At 32.3% G+C, this 19,896-nt stretch overlaps 2 long non-coding RNA genes across 6 annotated transcripts in view; one reads left to right on the top strand and one right to left on the bottom strand.

Annotated features, from left to right (window-relative positions):
* Positions 1–19,896, bottom strand: part of LOC103571361 (potassium voltage-gated channel protein Shaker) — a 162,443-nt gene that overhangs the window by 27,712 nt on the left and 114,835 nt on the right. The gene's annotated exons all lie outside the window — the stretch shown is intronic.
* LOC128667743 (uncharacterized) lies at positions 4,439–5,812 on the top strand. Its single transcript, XR_008403673.1, has 3 exons — positions 4,439–4,582; positions 4,663–4,965; positions 5,058–5,812. It is a non-coding gene; the product is annotated as an uncharacterized LOC128667743 (long non-coding RNA).

The following is a 19,896-nucleotide window of genomic DNA, read 5'->3' as shown; positions in this document are numbered from 1 at the left end:
ATCATACCAACTCATCTTTTTTATGGTTTCTTTTGATGATATAATGTCATCGAACTTGGTTTTTAGTTTAAATCATATTATCAACAAAAAAATCGATAAAACGTAGTTTTTAATATTTTTATCGGATGTTTCATATTTTATTGTTTCTTACATGAGTCAAAACTTATTTAAATCTTGATTTTGATCCCTGACATTGATTTCTGCCTCAATACACTTATTTTACTGAACATAATCAGGAACTAAATTTTAAAAACCGCTTCATTGATGATTTTCGATTCTTAAATTTTCAAACTTCAGCACAACAGGTAACTTGCTAGAGCTTGAAAAGATCATAAAAAAACAATTGCATGTGATAGCATTTTCGAGCTCGAAAATATATCTACACTAATTTTTCCGAGCTCTTTGAGGTCGAAAACAGCGGGAAGTTTTAGGGCTGGCCCGCAGGGTCAACCGACCCCCAGACTTTTTTTTGAAAGTCCAAGTTTAATTTCTGAGAAAAATTATTTATGGAAACATTGACAATAAATATTTTTGTCATTATGTAATATAGAATGTACTATATTACCATCAAGAAAGGTACTTTTCACTCTGCCAAATAACGGAGGAGTACCCGGGCCGGAATAGTCTCAAGTTTGGAATTTAACAGTTCTGAAATAAGTTTTTTACCAGGAACACTACAAGTGGTAGGCGCGATCTCGTGGCGAGCACCGAACTACTTCCGCTGTTGCTTAGAGCACCGGTGACTTTTCTCTCCTACGTACATATATATTGGGGTGTCCCAAAAAAAAAAAAAAACAAATACTTTGTTTTCAAACTCTTATGGGCCCAAAAGTTACTTTATATTATAAAAAAAACCTTCACTAAATTTTAGCCAGATATCTTTAGACTTGAACTATCACAAATGGGGGTCCCCTTTCCCATTTAAAATACACACGGAAATTTTTCATTTTAGTTTTTCGTTATTAAGACTATGAAAAATTTTTTTTTCAAATTCCACCTGGTATTATTTCGCAGGAAATAAAATTTTCTCCAAAAAGTGCTGATACAATATGTACTTCAAACAAACTGAGAAAAAGTTACGGGGCGTCAAACATCGACAAAATTTAGTTTCCTCAGTGTTAAATTATTTTTTATTATTTTTCATTTTTATTCTATCGAAAATTTTTTTTTTCACATAATGACAAGCACGGTCTTGTAGGAAATTAAATTTCCTACCTTTCCTACAAAAAGTATTCGATAGCATATATACATACGTCAAATGAATGCGCAAAAAGTTAAAGGGTGTCAAATATCAACGAAAAATCAAGTTCAATTTTCGTTGACATTTATTCAGAAAATTAATATTTTTAAAAATTGATTTTTCGTTAACATTTAAATCTCTGTAACTTTTTTTTGATCGAATTAAAATGAAAAATAACAAATAATAATTTAACACTGAGGAGACTAAATTTCTGTCGATCTTTGAAGTCCCGTAACTTTTTCCCAGTTTGTTTGACGTACATAATGCATAAACACTTTTGTGTAGAGAATTAATTTCCTACAAAATAATACCAGGTTGAACTTAGAACAAAATTTTTTTCACAGTCTTAATAACGAAAAATTAAAATAAAAAATTTTTGCATGTATTTTAAATGGGGAAGTGGACCCTCATTTGTGATAGCTTAATTTTAAAGATATCTGGCTGAAATTTAGAGAGAATTTTCTTAGTAATATAAAGTAACTTTTGGGCTCATAAGAGGTTAAAAAAAAAAAAAATCTTTTTTTCTTTTGTGGTATCCAAAAATTGAAAGTATAAATAAAAATAAAAATTTTTGTACCAATCCGGGCTCTTAATAATGATATTGAGGTTTGCCTCAATCCATTTTTCTTTTTTTCGTTTAAATAACACGGAAAAAAAATTTTTTTTTTTTTAATTTTTAAGCTCACAAACCAATCAACGGATTTTTATGCACAATAAATATTTTCGTAGGGAATTGAACGCCCTACAAAAAAAAGCTCTTATCATTTTTTGACAATTCCCACTGTTCAACAGTTATTTAAGCTTCAAGTCAAATTTATAGTAAATTTTGAGATTTTTTTTCTTTTATGGTGAATGTATCAGTCTTATCAAAAAATGTCACAAGAACACTTTTGTAGATAATTTTATTCTATACAAATTATCACGAACAAAATTTTTTGAAATTCCGCATTGTTCACAAGTTATTTGCAATTCAATGTCAAGCTCTTAAGAAAATGGATTTCTGATTGATTTTAAGAGCTTGACTTCGAAAAAAAAATAACGTGTGAACAATGCGGAATTTCGAAAAACTTTATTTGTAATAATTTATAAGGAATAAAATTATATACAAAACAGTTGCTACGATATTTTTTGATAAGATTGATACATTCGCCGAAAAAGTAAAAAAATCTCAAAATTTACTATAAATTTGACTTGAAGCTTAAATAACTTTTGAACAGTGGGATTTATCAAAAAATGATGAGACTTTTTTTGTAGAGAGTTCAATTTCCTACGAAAACATTAATTGTGCATAAAAATCCGTTGATTGGTTTGTGAGCTAGAAAATTTAAAAAAAAAATATTTTTTTTTCCCGTGTTATTTAAACGGAAAATAGAAAAATGGATTGAGGCAAACCTTAATATCATTATTAAGAGCCCCGATTGGTACCAAAATTTTTATTTTTATTTATACTTCCAATTTCGGGATACCACAAAAGAAATAATTTTTTTTTTTTTTTTTAAACCCATATTTACATGTGTATCTTCACTCCCTAGTTATTTTTCTTTCTTTTATATTTTTTTTTATAGAATTATATATAATTCATATAGAATTATATGTTTTTATATATAATTATATATAACGCTGAGAAAAAATCACAGATGATCCTATATAATTATATATAATTATATGCAATTATATATAATTGTATATAACTATATATAATCATCTGTGATTTTTCTCAGCGTTATATATAATTATTTATAATCTTGTAAAATTATATATAGTTGTATATAATTATATATAATCAGCTGTGATTTTTCTCAACGTTCTATATAATTATATATAATTCTGTATAATTATATATAATTCTATATGAATCATATATAATTCTATATAAATTATATACATCTATATAGAATTATATATGATTATATTGAATTATATATAATTTTTTTTTACCCGGGAACACTGTACCATAGGAATAATACCACAGTTGAAATAAAATGAACTCACCCTAGTAACACGTATTTAAGCAAGATTCTGGAGTAAGTATCTTGAGAAAGACCCCTAGCTGCTAGTATCTTTTTCTACGTATGTGTCTTTCGCAAGACCGTGTATCAAAAAAACCTATGTCAAGATTTGTGTATGTCTTGCTCATAGTATCGTACGCAAGAATATTCAAAATATTTTGAGCACGGTGCAATGAAAAAGTGTCTGACGCATTTCTTGCACCAGTTACTTACAGCAGGTACTTACGCATGGCTTGCTTAAGATCCGCCCAATGCTCAAGGTCAATTTTGATCCCTGAGCAGATTTTGAGCAAGCCATGCGCAACTTTTTTTAGCTATAGTTTTTCTCTAGAATTGAGTTATAATCTGGCACTAGGGATAGAAAAGTCGATTCTGACTTTAGTCAATAATCGACTTTTTACTTAAAATAATCGACTTTCTAGAATCGAGATGTACCGCCTCAAAGTCGATTAGGATCGATTCTCGAGCGATGACTTTTCGACTTTTATATATCTATAGTGTAATGCAATATAGGTATAGTTTGTGATCTCTCCACTGGCATTATCATTTTTCATCTTTTCCAAGTACCTGTACAAAATACCAATCAAAACGCTTTTTGTAAGATAGGCTCTCGTTGATTGGACTATAGTTATACCATCGCTGGTATCCTTGGTAACCATTTTAAATAAGATAGCTGATTTAGAATTTAGATATCATTTACATGTGTTTACAGTTTACATACTGTGTTTAGTTCAAAAATCTTAACTCATAATTACAGTATCTATGAATAATTATAATATTTCACATTATATACTATTATTCTATTATGGCTCCAAGTGCTATATGAATTTACTGCTCAAAAATCGACAATGGTAGTAAAGTAAAGTGTAATCTTTGTGGCAAAGAGTTTTTATTTAATAAAAGTACATCAACTATGATAAAACATCTACAATCTGCACATAAAGTTGATCCTCCAGTTAATAAAGAGAATCAATCACGCAAAAGATCAATCGAAAATAAAGTGATCGCCGAAGAAAATAATTTGGAGACTCAATCTAAAAAGGTAAACGTTATTCAATTATTTTATCAAGTTATATAAACATTATTCATCATATTAATTTTTGACGAATTATTCCTTTCTGATACCAATTTAATTTTTTCTTTTTATAATAATTTGGTCTACTTTATTTTTAGGCTTTAGTAGCTATCGAATCATCTTCTTCTTCTTCTTCTTCATCTTTATCAATTTCTTTGACAACTAAAAGCACATCTTATCCTCAATCTGCTACTACATTTAATCCTAACGTTCAAGGCCCTATAGATCGATGCATAAATAATGCTAGTTCTTTTTCAGGTAGAAATGAGTTGATAATTTTTTGTTTAACTAAAAAAAAGTCACTTTTTTTCCAATATTTTCACTTATATTTTCTTTAGGTGGCGGGTATTGACATGATCAGGTAACAAACGCTCTTTTCCGAATGATTGCAGTAGATAATATGCCATTTTCTACTCCTGAAAGGACAGAATTTAGAACATTTGTAAAAAAGTTGCAACCGCTATATCATTTACCATGTGAGCCGAATTTAACTTCAGCCATGACTCGTAAATACCAAGAATTATCAAATAAAGTTAAAGTCGAGCTTCAACAAGCTGAATCAGTTTGCCTCACAACAGATATCTGGACACATCAACACACTATGAAAAGCTATTTAGGTTTGACGGTTCACTATTTAAAAGGTTAGTCATTAATTACATATTCATTGTAAAATATTATTTTATTTAGTTTCAACTTAGCCGTATAAATTCAATGTATTGTTTATATTTATTAGGAAGTGAGATGCAAACAATTGAGTTAGGTGCTTATCATATGGAGAAACGAAAAACAATTGAAAATTTGAGGCTGAAATTAAGAAAAATATGCAATGAATGGGGTCTCGACAACAACAAAATAGCAGAATTCATTTCAGATGGTGGCTCTAACATCAAAGGAGCTATAAAAAATGAATTTGGTGAAGAAAAACATATTTCATGTTTTGGCCACGTCATTTATAATATCGGACAGCGACTTATTGATATCAATGTAACTCCTCCAGCATCTGAATCTGACAATAAAATAATCGAATTACCTTTTAACGAAGAAGACACTATTGACAATCTCAATGATCTAAATGCAGACAGTACTGTCGGGCAATCAACGTTGCGTGAGCTTTTGTCAAAAGTTAAACATATTGTTACTTTTTTTCGCCACAGTGAAAGAGCTACGTCAGATTTATTATCACTGTAAAAAGAAATACCAAATATATTTCGTCTTAAACTAATCCAGGAAGTTAAAAACAGATGGAACTCATGTTATAAGATGGTGAATCGTTTTATAGTGCTTGCTGACTATGTTAGTAAGGTACTCTTGCAAGTTAAGATCGATAAATCTTCAAGAGCTAAGCCACCCAACATGATCACTGGAGATGAAATTGATGCATTAATTGAAGTCCGAGATATTTTAAAACCTCTTTGGCAAGTTAACCAAGAAGTTTGCTCGGAAAAATGTGTCACTTTAAGTAAATCCATTCCTTTGATTTCAGGTCTCAAAAAAGTAAGCTACAATTTATTGCAACATTACACTCGTTGAAATTACTATAGATTTATATTTCAATTTATATTTTACAGAAAATCGAAGATGTTACTCCAGATACTTTGATTAGGTGGCAATTGAAAAAAAAACTATCTTAAGAAATTGACTCCAAGTATGGAAACATTGAGCCGGTGAAACTGTACGCGTCCGCAACGCTTCTTGATCCACGATACAAGAAGTTGGGCTTCCAAAGTATCCGAGAGTCTGCTCGAGCAATAACTAACGTTGGTAGGTTTGTTCACCAAGGTCTATAAACTAGGCATATAAGTCCAATTATTTTCTGACCGTCTTTAAGTTGTGGTTAATCGTTCTTATGATAATTTTTTACAATTTCTTTTAATGTTTGCTTTTATTTTATTTCACTGACTTAGGTAATCTCGTTAAGACTGAAATAAGTCTAGCAACCAACGGCAATTTTAGCAAGTATTGATAACGAACAAAATAAAGCTCTTCAAGTTCAGGATACTCAGACAGCTGATGACAATATATGGTCCTACATAGATAATGCTGTGAGTTGTAGTTATTCTTATGCGGATACTGATGAAGCTGGAGGACTTCCAATACAACTGCGCCAATACTTAATATACCCGGCTGTTAATCGGCAACAAAACCCGAATCCATTCGTTGTCTGGGAATCTATGAAATATGAATATCCGTACTTATGGAATGTAGCTAAAAAGTTTTTACCTATAGTAGCAACTTTTGTACCCTGTGAAAGATTGTTTTTGCACGCCGGTCTTATTGCGAATCAGTTAAGAAGCGGTTTATCGCCTCAGCATTTAAATGAATTGATATTTTTACGATCAATCGTTGAAAATATGTGGTTCTCCTAACTATTTAATCTTGATATTTAATGTTAATATTTAAACGTATATTACGTGCAATTTCTCGATAAAATGTAATTTGTTAAATGTTTAAAAACGATACTTTTATGTTTATTACTTAATATAATATTTAAATACTAAATATTCTGTGTTTGAGTTATTTATTTTTTAAAAAGTCGATTTTAGTCAAAAAAAATCGACTTATAGAGATAATTAATCGACTTTAAGAGTCGAAATATTTCGAGTCGATTCCAAAGTCGAAAATCGACTTTTCGCGCGCTTTTTCCATCTCTATCTGGCACTAATTTCTTGTACGAGCCTTGCACTAGGCTTGCAATTTGAATCTGGTCACAAGAATCTGCAGCAAGATACGTAGGTAGGAAAAGACACTAGCACCTGTCGATCTTGAGAGCAGCCTTGCTAAAGAATTGAAAAAAATTGTTAAATGAGTTAACCTTACTTTATTGACATGCATTGATTATGCAAATAGGAGCATTTTTTATTATAATAGATGTATTACTAGCTATTGCAATGAAAAATGAATAAATATTAAACAATAATTCAATAACTATATAAAAGAATATTGCGCGCGTTATTATAATATTTGTTGAGACTTGCACTCTTATATCTTATAATAACATGAAGTAAAAACGCAAGAAACAAAAATTGTTATCCCTGGCGGTTTTCATGATACGGCTCAAATATTGTATTAAAAGAGTATAAACGTAGTCGATAACAAGTAGTTTTACCGTATTTATACGGGGCATTTGTGAAATTTTATTACGATATTTCTACTTAGTTTATGCTGCATTTATACGGAGCTTAGACAGCATTTCTACCGTAATAATTCGATACTTCCACCCCTCGCAGTTTTGCGAATGCAAATTTTCGGCATTTATGCACATGCCGTAAATTTACCGTAATAATTTGGTGTTAAGATGGTTATATTGGCCAGTTTTTTTCCTGGAGTTATGCCATATACTTACTGCACTTATGCTGTAGAGTTACCAGATTAGTACAGTAATATTACTATAAAAATGCCGAACTTTTACCGAAAAAATGCTGTAAAAAAACTACAACAACACCGAACTTTTACCAATAAAATGCTGTATAAAAACTATAATACGATAATGTTATAATAATAAAATCGTTGTTTTTGTGATAGTAATACCGTCAGTATCCTGCAATTTCGCCAGATTTACGCTGATAAAATAGAAAATTGTAAAAAAATGTGGTTTTATTTTTTGTTCGCTTCTGCATTTAAAATCATCGAAAATGTGCAAAATGTAATATTTTTTATTTTATTGTATTGGTTCACACAATTCTTACTCAAACAAAAACATGTAAGTGAAAATAACTATCTGTGAAAATTAATGTTTTCAATTTTCTTAAGTTTGTTTGTATCCATCTGAATACAATTAGTAACATAATTCAAGTAAGTGATTTGGCATAATGGCTACCAGATCAGACTTTGAACAAATAGGTCTTGGGATCGAGTCCACGAATTAACGGGTGTTTTTATTTTTTTTTTTTTTCATGACAGTTATTGAATATATAACTTTATAAGGTTCTATATAATTATATAAAATTATATATAATTGAATAAAATTTTATATAATTATATATAAATTTTTTTACGGGTAGAACGGTTTGATGCTGCAAAAATGCCGAAAATATACTATAAATATGCTGTATAATTACTGTTTTTATTCTGTGAAAATACCGTATTTTTTCTGTTTTATTACCGTAAATATTAGGAATTTATTTCGTAAATTTTTGGTAATAATGCGGTAAAAAAACTGACTAAAATAACTCGAGTAATACCATATTTATGCAGTATTTATACCGTATAATTCCGGTATTATTTCGGTATTTCGCAAACCGCGAGGGACTGTATTAGTGCGGCATTTCTATTATATTAATATAATATTTATATTTTATTAATACGACATTTAATCGTAATAATGTGACATTTAAACTTCAATCATAAGGTAAATTTACCGTAATACGGCGTTCTATACCCCTGATTGAGAAATCTAAATTCAAAAATCTAAAGTATACCCCGTTTTAACCTAAAACGCACCTTCTGTTTTTGCATATCGAGGAAAATTATTCAAGGTTACATTAATGACTTAAAGTAATACAGGATATACTATATTATCATCAAAAATGGCACATCACTCTGTTGAATATCGAAGGAGTATGCGTGCCGGAATTGCTATTAAGTTTGAAATATAACAGTTTTAAAATATATTTCTTACCAAGGACACCACAAGTGGCTGGGCACGATCTAGTGGCAAGCACCGAACTACTCCTACTGCTGCTGCCTAGTACTGATGATTTTCCCTCCTCCATATATAATTTTTTCCGAAAAAATTTTTCTCTCGATTTAAGCAACTTTTTTTTCTTAGTTGTAGCATGCAAAAATTTTTGCTTTAAAAAATTAGTAGTTATTCCGAGAAATTTAATTATTTTGAAACTAAAAAATGCAATATTGCTATAAAAAATTAACGTATCTTGCTTCAAAAAAATATCTCTCGTATCAAAAAATAAAAACTCTTCAAACAAGTAAAAACTTTTCGATTTAAGCGTACGAATATGTTGACTTCAGAAAAAAATTTTGATTCAAGATAATTATTTACTTGGCGTAAAAAAGTTTTAATTTCGAACCGATCAAAAAAAATTTCTCAAATCAAAAATATTTTTATTTTAACTGTTCTTTCCGTATACTTACATTTCTAGATATTTTGTCATAAAAGGTTTTTCTTTAGCTCATAAAGATCTTTATTTGTACGCAGCAGCAGCGGGAGTAGTGTGGTGCTCGCCACTGGATCGTGTCCAACTGCTAGTGTTGTCCTATCAATTAATAAATATTAATAAGATATAATGAGTGCATAAATACAGTATAACCACCGTATAAATCCGACATTAATGTATAAATACGGTGCGAACCTAGTGTGAATACGACGTAACCATTGTGTAAATGAGGTATAACTACCGTATAAATACGGTATAACCAAGTTTAAATACAGCATACAAGCCATATAAATTGAGTACAATCACCGTGAAAATACGATAGAGTCAAAGTATAAATACGATATAACAACAGTATAAATGTGGTATAAGCTCTGTATAAATTCGGTATTATCACGATCTACACGGTATTAATATGGTAGTAAAATTTCCCAAACATACTGTGTTTATACCGTAGGTATGCCGTAATAATACTTATACCTAAAAAATACTGCGAAATACCGTTATGTCAATTTCGCGTGGGATAGGATATGTATGTAAGTGCTGGAGACACCACCGCATTTGCTATCGTAATATAAAGTTTTAGTCTCAATAAAATTTGTCATTGCTGTAAGAATTATACCAGGTTCTCGCAGTAAAAATACGTTTGCTTACTATAAAAAAAAAAGAATCAATAATAGTTTGGATCCCGGGAGATAATAGTATATTGTGTGACAAAGAATGAAACAAGACGATTTCAGACTGCGAGTGATGTCGCCCACGGTTTGGGCAGCTAATTTCACCCTAGTCTGTTTTTTCTGAGTCACACATCATATTTTTCATGATTACCTGCATCGGAACGTCAAGATTCAGTGTGAGCAGCCAGTAAGAAACAAGTTTATTTTAAGCCGATGATGCACAGAACTGTTAGAGAATCAGAAATCTGTTATTTACAGTCACTCATTGAATAGTAAATAAATCAAAAATATTATTTTCACTCATTTTTTAGTAATTTTATTTGGTTAATTAAAACTGTCACCTAAATAATGAGAAGAGTAAACTGAAATGACAATAAAACAAATGAGAGTAATAAGGCTGTAAAGGAACTGTAAAAATAACTAACACCGGGCAGAAACAATTGTGTTTCTTTACAAGGGAAGAAACACAATTGTTTCTGCCCGCTGTATGAAGGTTAGGGTGATTCGTTTGAAGCGACTATTTTTTTTTTACTCCTGCTTGAAAATATTGTTATAGACATTGAAAAGAAATTTCTTGCAAGTTTCAGCCCTTAATTTTAATTTTAAGTACTTTATATTTGATTTTGAAATTTTCCTATTTAAAATACATAGGAAAGTTATGTTTTTTTTTCAATTCTCTATAACTCAGCCGCATTTCAAGTTATTATTAAGTCGCCAACTGCGACATTTTGTAGGTAGTTTAATACTCTTCAAAGCCTCTTTAGTAATTTTACTCGGACTCGAATTGTTTTTTCTGTATTGGTTCTAAGAATAATTTTTTTAACAATAATTTGGATTTTTAGTTGATTAATTGCGTAACGAAATTGACAGTAAAAATGCAGATCACGAGTTTTTAGGAAACTTTTTCTCTACAAAAAGGTCCTTTTAGTTAAGTGGCTCAAGTTCTTCGTTCACGTGATATAGGGATTTTAGTAATTTTGTAAATAAATTATTTGTCAAAAATTTTTCCAAAGCTCATCAATTTTATTTCTTCTGATTTTCATAAATGGATTAAATTAATGAAATGAAAATTATTTACTGATTTAAAATTGAAATCAAATTGCATTTGGTCGAATTTTTCAAAAAATAATTTATTTACAAAATTACTAAAATCCCTATATCAAGTGAACGAAGGACTTGAGCCACTCAACTAAAAGGACCTTTTTTTGTAAAGAATCAAATTTCCTAAAATCTCGTTATCTGCATTTTTACTGTCAATATCGTTATTCAGTTAATATTAACTAAAAACAAAAAAAATTATGTTCCGAACCAATGCAAAAAAAAAAAACACAGTCTGAGTCCGAGTAAAATTACTAAGGAGACTTATTATGGTATCTTTAGATGGCGCTATTGTAAATTGTATGTGCTTCGGGTGCCACGTATCATTGTAAGGGCACTCACTCTCTCATCCTGAACCTCTAAGCTAACACGTGTATCAGTACTGTTTGTTAAATAAATATACATAGTTATATATGTATTCATGGTCTTAAATATTATTTGATAGTTCACCCAAAATACACTACAATTGGCGACGAGGAGAAAACAGAAAAAGGAAATTGGTACGGAAATAAGTAATTAATAAAAATACAATTATAACAAGGTAAATTGGTGGCGGCATTTTATATTAATACGTGGCAAAATGTCGAAAGAAGAGGTTGAAAAGATGGCGAAGTGGGTAGAAGAGCATAAGAGAAATTTAGAAAGTGAACGTGCAGCAATGATGAGAGAAAGACAAAAGTTAAATGGGGAAAAGCAAGAGTTTTCAAAAAGGTGTACACAATTGGAGCAAGAGAAGAAACAACTTGAAGAATTGCGACTGGAGGAACTCAGGTTAGCGAAAACGAGGCAAAATTCGCAACAAATTACACCAATCGTGATGGGCAGAATAGGTATATTGAGTGAATTTAAATTACATGATGATTGGACCAGTTGGATCGAACGTTTCGATCATTATGTGGAAATTGATAGTGTGAGTGAAAATAGTAAAAAGTCACTTTTCATTACATCTTTAAGTTCAGAAGCACATGAACTGTTAAGGAAATTATGTGCGCCATCATCGCCATCAACAAAACTCTTCACAGATCTAGATAAAATTATGAAGGATCATCTTAAACCGGCCCCAAGTACAATCACTAAAAGGTATAAATTTAAAGAATGTCGACAGTTAGATGATCAAGATGTTAAATCATCTGTAGCATCGTTAAAACAGTTATCGATGCACTGCGATTTTGGAGAGAGTTTAGAATCAAATATCCGGGACCAATTCGTATGGGGTCTAAAAAGTGGAGCGATGAAAAAACGACTATTAGGAGAAATGAACTTGACGTACACAAGGGCCGTTGAAATAGCTACATCGTTGGAGTCAGCAGCGAAGGATGTCCTGAGGATGGAAAATTTCACAATGCAGAAGTTGGAGCCAACAAATTTTAATTACATCAATAGAGAAAGGAAGAATTCGACAAAGTTTAACAGGAAGTGTTTCTGTTGCGGTAAAGATAATCACGTATTAAGTGAATGCAGGTATAAAGATTATAAATGTAATGTATGCAAGAAACAAGGGCATTTGTCTTATGTGTGTAAAAGCAAAAATAGAGATAGGAATAATAAGTATAATAATGATAACCATAATACGCTTAGGTATGGTAATAAAAAAACAAATTATATGTCTTACAATGCAGAAGGTCAAAATTATATTGAAGATTTAGATTTATCCGGTGATTTGGAGACGTTATTTTGTGTGGATGAATGCGATGATATTAAAGTCAGTAAAGATAGTTTAAGTACTAATGATATGTTAGTTGAATTATTGATTGAAAAACAAAAGATTAAGTTCGAATTAGACATTGGTTCAGCAGTATCAGCAATTTCGAGTAAAACGTATGATGATTGTTTTAGCACTGAAAGATTAGAATTAACTAATCGAATTTCTAGATCATATCAGGGGGACACAATGAAACCATTAGGGACTATTAATGTTAAGGTTAATGTAAACGATATTGAATATAATTTAAAACTATTTGTATTTAATGGTAATAATAATCCTATTATCGGCAGGGATTGGATAAATGAATTCGGACTTTTCAAGTTATTAAGAGCTTCAAACTGGTCAGATGAAATTAAATTTGTGGAAGAAGAGGAAAAGAGAGTAAAAATAATCAAAGAATTTCAAGCTGTTTTCTCGGAGACATTGGGGAAATATAATAAAAAAAAGTTTAAGTTGGAATTAAAAGATGATGTCACACCAATTTGCTGCAAACCTAGACCGCTGCCTTATTCCTTGAAAGAGAAGGTAGAATTAGAAATTAAACGTTTGGTTAAAATGAATATTTTAATTCCTGTAACTGATAGTGAATGGGCCACTCCAATAATTCCTGTGATGAAAAGCAATGGTCAAATTAGAATTTGTGGGGATTATAAACTCACGTTGAACCCAAATTAAAAAAAGAATAAACATCCAATACCGCGAGTTATGGATTTATTTGCAAATTTTAAAGAGGCGGCTTGTTTTTCAAAGATAGACTTAGATAGCGCGTATCAGCAACTAGAGTTAGATGAAGCTTCAAAAAAATTAGTAATGATTGCAACCCACATGGGTTTGTTTGCATCTAACCGATTATGCTATGTAGTTACTCTAGCTTCAGGATTATTCCAAGCAGAGTTAAAAAATGTTCATAAGGACATTGGTGGTATAGCTATTTTCTATGATGATATTGCAGTTTGGGAAGAAACATCAGAAATTCACGAGAAACGTTTCAAGTTAGTTTTAGAGAGACTTAAAGATTATGGGTTAACGGTTAGGGCAGAAAAATGCCAATTGTACGCGCGAGAACTAGATTTTTTGGGATATACGTTGAGTAAAAATGGCGTGGGAATTTGCGATAAAAAAATCGGTCTGTCGGTTGACCCTGCGGACCAGCCCCAAAACTTCCCGCATATTTCGAGCTCCTCGAGCTCAAAAAATTGTTGTAGATACATTTTCGAGCTCTTAGAGCTCGAAAATACTTGTGTATTCTTTTGTTTTCGAAAAAAAAACGTTTTTTACGATTTTTTCTCAAACGATATCTCCCGAATAAATAAACCGATTAAGACGGTTAAGGTGACAATCGACGTATTTTATTGAGTTCTCCAACTGATCAGATTTTGAAATTGATTTATTGAGTTCTTTTTGAAAAATTTCGAGAATACTCAAAAAAATTTTTTTTTTTAGTTCTTTCGACAACGGTTTCCCTTGAACGAATTAACCGATTTTGATGTTTGAGGTGGCATTCGACGCGGCTTATGAAGCTTCAGAGCCCAGTTGATCTTGGAATCAATCCATCGAGCACATAAAAAGTTGTCCAAAAACAACATTTTTGAAAAAATTTTATTTTTTGAATATCTCTGAACGAGCCCTACCGATTAATTTCAGTTTTTTTAACTTTTAGATATTGACAAGCCGCGTCGAATGACATCTTGAAAATCAAAATCGGTTTATCCGTTCAAAAGTTACAGATATTTACATACATACATACGTACGTACTTACGTACATACATACATACATACACTCGGACATCATCGTAAAATTAGTCAGGATAGCTTCCTAGAATCTCAAAACGTCAAGATCTCTTAGAAATTCGATTTTCGAAAATCGGACTGAAACCAATAACTTCCCGAATTTTTGAAAATTTGCAATTTTCTTAGCGGGAACTTAGAAACAAGTGCAATCAAAAAGATACCTGTTCCTAGAAATCAAACAGATTTACGCTCCTTCCAAGGGATGATCAATTATTATTCGAAATTTATCAGGAACTATTCGAGGGTCGTAGAGTCGTTATATCAATTACTTAAAAAATAATCTGTTTGGATGTGGCAGAAAGAATACCAAGTAGCATTTGATAGGATTAAGGCATGTTTATGTTTGCACGAGGTTTTAATGCATTACGATCCATCGTTTCCAGTCAAAGTTACCTGTGATGCATCTCCTTATGGAGTTGGTGCAGTTATATTGCTCATGTGGTGGGAAAGGAAGAAAAATCGCTTTTGCATCACGGGTATTGACTACTACAGACAGCAACTACTCGCAGATTGATAAGGAAGCCCTGGCTATTATATTTGCAGTTAAAAGCTTTCACCAATATTTATTTGGTCGAAATTTTACATTGGAGACAGACCACAAACCATTAGTTTACATATTTGGGTCAAAGAAAGGCATTCCGATCATAGCAGCGAGTAGGCTTCAGCGATTGGCTGTAATATTGTTAGGGTATGATTTTTCTATTAGATATATTAAAGAACTCGACAATAAAACAGCTGATTTTCTTTCAAGAATTTGTAGTAGTAATAAAGAGTCCCAGTTTGGAGCCGCACTTGAAAAGGAAGGATCTCAGGAGTTCTCGTATTTAAATTACGTTTTAAATGATATAGTGACTATTGATAAGTATATTTTTAAAAGAGACTTAAGTGGACAATGTATTATCAATTGTTATGGAATTTGTCAAGGATGGGTGGCCAAAAGTTATTGAAGGTGAACTATGACATTATAAGAATAGAGAGAGAGAGAGAGATGTCAATGGAGGATGGATGTGTCATGTGGGGACACAGGATTGTGGTGCCAGAGTCATTAAGAAGACAATTATTAGATGAGCTGCATGGTGCACATTTTGGAGTAGTTAAAATGACGTCGATGGCTAGGTCGTATAGTTGGTGACCAAACATCGATTCGGACATTGAAGAGCTTTGCAAGGCATGTCAAGTTTGCCTGGAAGATGCCGATGATCCACCTAAGGTCCAGTTACATTGTTGGGACACGCCCAGAGAACCTAACCAACGTCTTCATATCGATTTTCTGGGACCAATTTACTCCAAGATGTATCTTGTTATCATAGACGCCTTTTCCAAATGGGTGGATGTACGAGCGGTTAAAGACATCACTGCTGGAACAACTATTTTGGAATTGAAAAATTATTTTTCGACGTGAGGTCTTCCGTTTAAAACTGTCTCGGACAATAGACCAGCATTTACGTCTGACCAATTTTCACAATTTTTAAACAGTTATGGTGTTGTACACATTCGGATGGCACCATATTATCCAGCATCTAATGGTGCTGCCGAAAATGCTGTGCGTACGTTCAAAAAGAAGTTTAAGGCTCCAGTCAAATCGGGGTATAACCAAGATGAGGCATTGGTACGGTATCTATTCTACAGCAGAGCCACTCCCCATGTGACTGGGGTGAGCCCCGCCGAGTTTCAGATCGGGCGTAAATTTACAACGCGATTGGATTTGATACGGCCGATGTTACGATACGATATAGAGTGCAAAAAACTAGCACAACAACGTATTGCACCGGGAAGTCGTGTGATTCAGTTTGCGAATGGTACGAAGGTCATGGCCAAAGATTACAGGAGCAATTCCTGGGAGCTGGCAACTGTCGTTGAGCAACTGAGTCCTGCTACATATCTAGTCGAGACTACTAATAATCAGTTGTGGAAGCACCATGCTGATCAAATAAGAACCTGCAGTCAAGGTACGGGACAACGCGAAACTCTTCCAGGCGACGAACGAGCGATTCAACAAGCTATTTGGAGAGCTACGTGGCTTGTAGAGACAATATTTGTAACAGGGTAAATTCGAATTTACCGCGTTCAAATAAGCTCCAAATAAAATCTATTATGTGTACTGTCGGTCATGTGACATTACCACTCAGGGTATTCCGGGTAGGTAGCGACTAGTCGTCCGGAAATGGAAATTTCACTTGCTCGACCGTCAACCCCACTTAGAGTTGAGTAGGAGAGAAAAAGACAACCAAAGTCAAGAGTGCGCGACCAATTATAAACTGAGACCGGAACGAGAATCGGGCATAAACCCTCGGAACATCCGAATCGTCGAGACGTGGGAGAGAACAGCGAAGTGACGTGATAACAGACGCTATAATGGACGCCGTTAATTTAATTATATCAAGTTGAAGGAGAGAACGGATAGAGAGTTGAAGGAGAGAGAGAGAGAGAGGAGAGTATAGAGAGAGAGACGAGACCACAACAAGACCTAAAATTTTACGAAGACAATTATCAGGACGAGACAAGGGACAATACCAGGACAGAATTGATATTGGGAAGTGTTGTAAAGGTATTTATAAAATTTATTCCAGGCGGTAAGCCGGAAAATTTTATTAAATACATAGTATACGTCTGGTAGCATCGCGTTTTAGCATTCGGAAACTATTATTCGCAATTTAAATAAATAATTTCGTAAATAAAATTTCATAAATTAAACGCGGACGTAATTATATAAAATTAAGTAATTAATTAACTCCAGGCAGGTAGCCGGAGCCATTGCGTCAGTCAAATATTTCCAGGCAGGTAGCCAGAAATATTCTAGAAGCTTCCAGGTAGGTCGAGTAACTCACGCACCGGAAACTGTCGAATCTAGTCATAGTTGCTAGTCGGAAAATTAATTAATTATAAGTAAAATTAATAAAATAAATAAAAATAAATAAAATTAATAAGAAATTGTCTTGGGAAAAATTATAAAAAGGTCCGCAGTCAAAGTCACCGATAAAAATTAAATAGGAAAAATTAAGTTAATTCATGAAATTATAGATAATTAAATAGAGGAAATAATTAAAGGGAAGAATAATTATTGTGAGGAGCAAGTACCTGAAAAGGAGCACGGGATAAAAGCTGATAAGAAATGGCGGAACTTGAGTTAAAATGAAGTGGGAACGTCGCGATGAATTCACTGAGGAAAAGTCGTTGTGTTGGTAAAGTTAAAAGTTATTGGTGATAGAATTAATAAAAAGGAATAACAATAAAGAAAAGTAGAGAAAAAAATCAATTAATAAATTAATTAATAAATATATAATTTTCTAAATTAATTTATTTCTAGCAGGGAAATTAATTTAAACTCAGTGTGTGTGAAAAGAACAAAGTCCAGGGGACTGAGTGAGTGTGTGAACGAATTAAATCAGAATTTTAACGGAAAATTGTAGTAATTAAGTATCGCGAAGGTTAAGCGATTTTTAACAATTGTGTGTGTGAGTGTGTGGAAATGCCAAAGGTAGTTGGCCAATTTTAATAAAGAAATGATTGCGGGTCAATTAGTTAAATTAGATTAAGTGAAATATTGCGGGTTAATAAAAATAAGGTTTTAATAAAGGTATAAGGTTATAAGGTTTTAATAAAGGTATAAGGTTATAAGGTTTATATAAGGTATAATGTTATAAGGTTTATATAAGGTATTATGTTATAAGGTTTATAAAAGATATAAGGTTATAAGGTTTATAAAAGGTTATAAGTGAATAAGGTTTTTAAAGGTCAAAAAGGTTAAAAAGGTTATTGAATAAATAAAAAGGTTTGAAGTGTCAATCGGAGAAGTAAATTAATTATAAGTTATCCTTCCTCATCCTTCTCTTATAATTAAAGGGTTATACGCAGTTAGAATTTTCAAAAAATCGTTTTTTTTTTTTCATTTTTGGAATGTACATATATTTGAGTATATTCTCTGAAAATTTGAAGTCAATCCGATAAATACTTTCGGAGATATACCTGAATTTGTAAGGCCACGTCAGAGCGTTAGAAAGTAGGGCCAGTAAGAACTGGACGAGCAGATGCACGCATGAGGCGCGCTACCTGAGACCCTTTATTCTATTGTTTTCTTGTAGAATACGAGTATAATAGTTAGGTATACTAAAGACTTGAAGGTCACATCCAGTTATATTATAACCTAAAAGAAGTGTTTCGTCAGTCTAAATTGTTCTCCTACGTTGTAAAGTCGTGCGTTCAGTTCAAACTTACTTGTGAATTTTGTGTTTTATTGTGAATTTTATTTAAACGTTAAAAAAATGCCTCGTAAATGTTCGAGATCTCGTAGAAGTACCGAAAATGTCCAAATATCTAGAAGAAAGAAGAGAACACAGACTTTTAATCCAAAGACTACTGAAACGGATGAAAGTAGTTTTAGTGCGTCTGCTAAAAATTCAAAATGCAGAGAGATTTTAGTTTCACGTGATCCTTCGATTGAATATAGAATTTTAAACTTCATTACAGTATTTGCTGCGATAAGTGAATATGTGCAATGTAAGTCTTTTAAGGGAAACACAAAATTTGAAACTGCTTCTACCCATGGACTTGGTTTTAAAATTGTTGTACTGTGTGATAAGTGTGAGAATCGTGTGATAAACTCCAGCCCTTTTGTCAAGCATTCTTACAAAATAAACAGAAGATTTACATTTGTGATGAGAATTCTGGGACTAGGATTAAAAGGCGCAGCTAAATTTTGTGGCTTGATGGATATGCCTGCTTTTTTAACACAAAACACTTATGACTTGATTATTGAGAACATTCATTCTTGTGTGAAAGTAGCAGCTGAAAAACTGTTTGAAATAGCCTGTACCGAGGAAAAAGAAGCGACTGCTGGAAACCAAGGTGACCAAAATGATGGAGAATTAACAGTGGAGAAAATTGTTCCATGTGACTCTAAAGTTGTTGAAATAGCGGCTTACATTGCAGCTGCAACATATAATGAATGTACAACATCATTGTACAACATTATGAGTGCATTAGGGCTTTCATTAGGCACCGCAGCTCATGATTATGTGCAGAAAGAGGACGCAGAGCGTGTGATGATATCCGATGCGAGAGCGCTAGGGAGCACGCGTGAAGAAAGAATGGCTCGACGACAACACCAGCTGGACTTACTGGAAGCTAAGGATCCTACACAAGGTCCCTCTTATGGCCCTGGAATCGATGATACCATGTAAGTTTAAAAAA

This window comes from Microplitis demolitor, chromosome 5 (genome assembly GCF_026212275.2).
Source record: "Microplitis demolitor isolate Queensland-Clemson2020A chromosome 5, iyMicDemo2.1a, whole genome shotgun sequence".
Classification (NCBI taxonomy): domain Eukaryota; kingdom Metazoa; phylum Arthropoda; class Insecta; order Hymenoptera; family Braconidae; genus Microplitis; species Microplitis demolitor.
The sequence above is the reverse complement of the archived record's forward strand: the minus strand, read 5'-3'. Positions and strand labels throughout refer to the sequence as shown.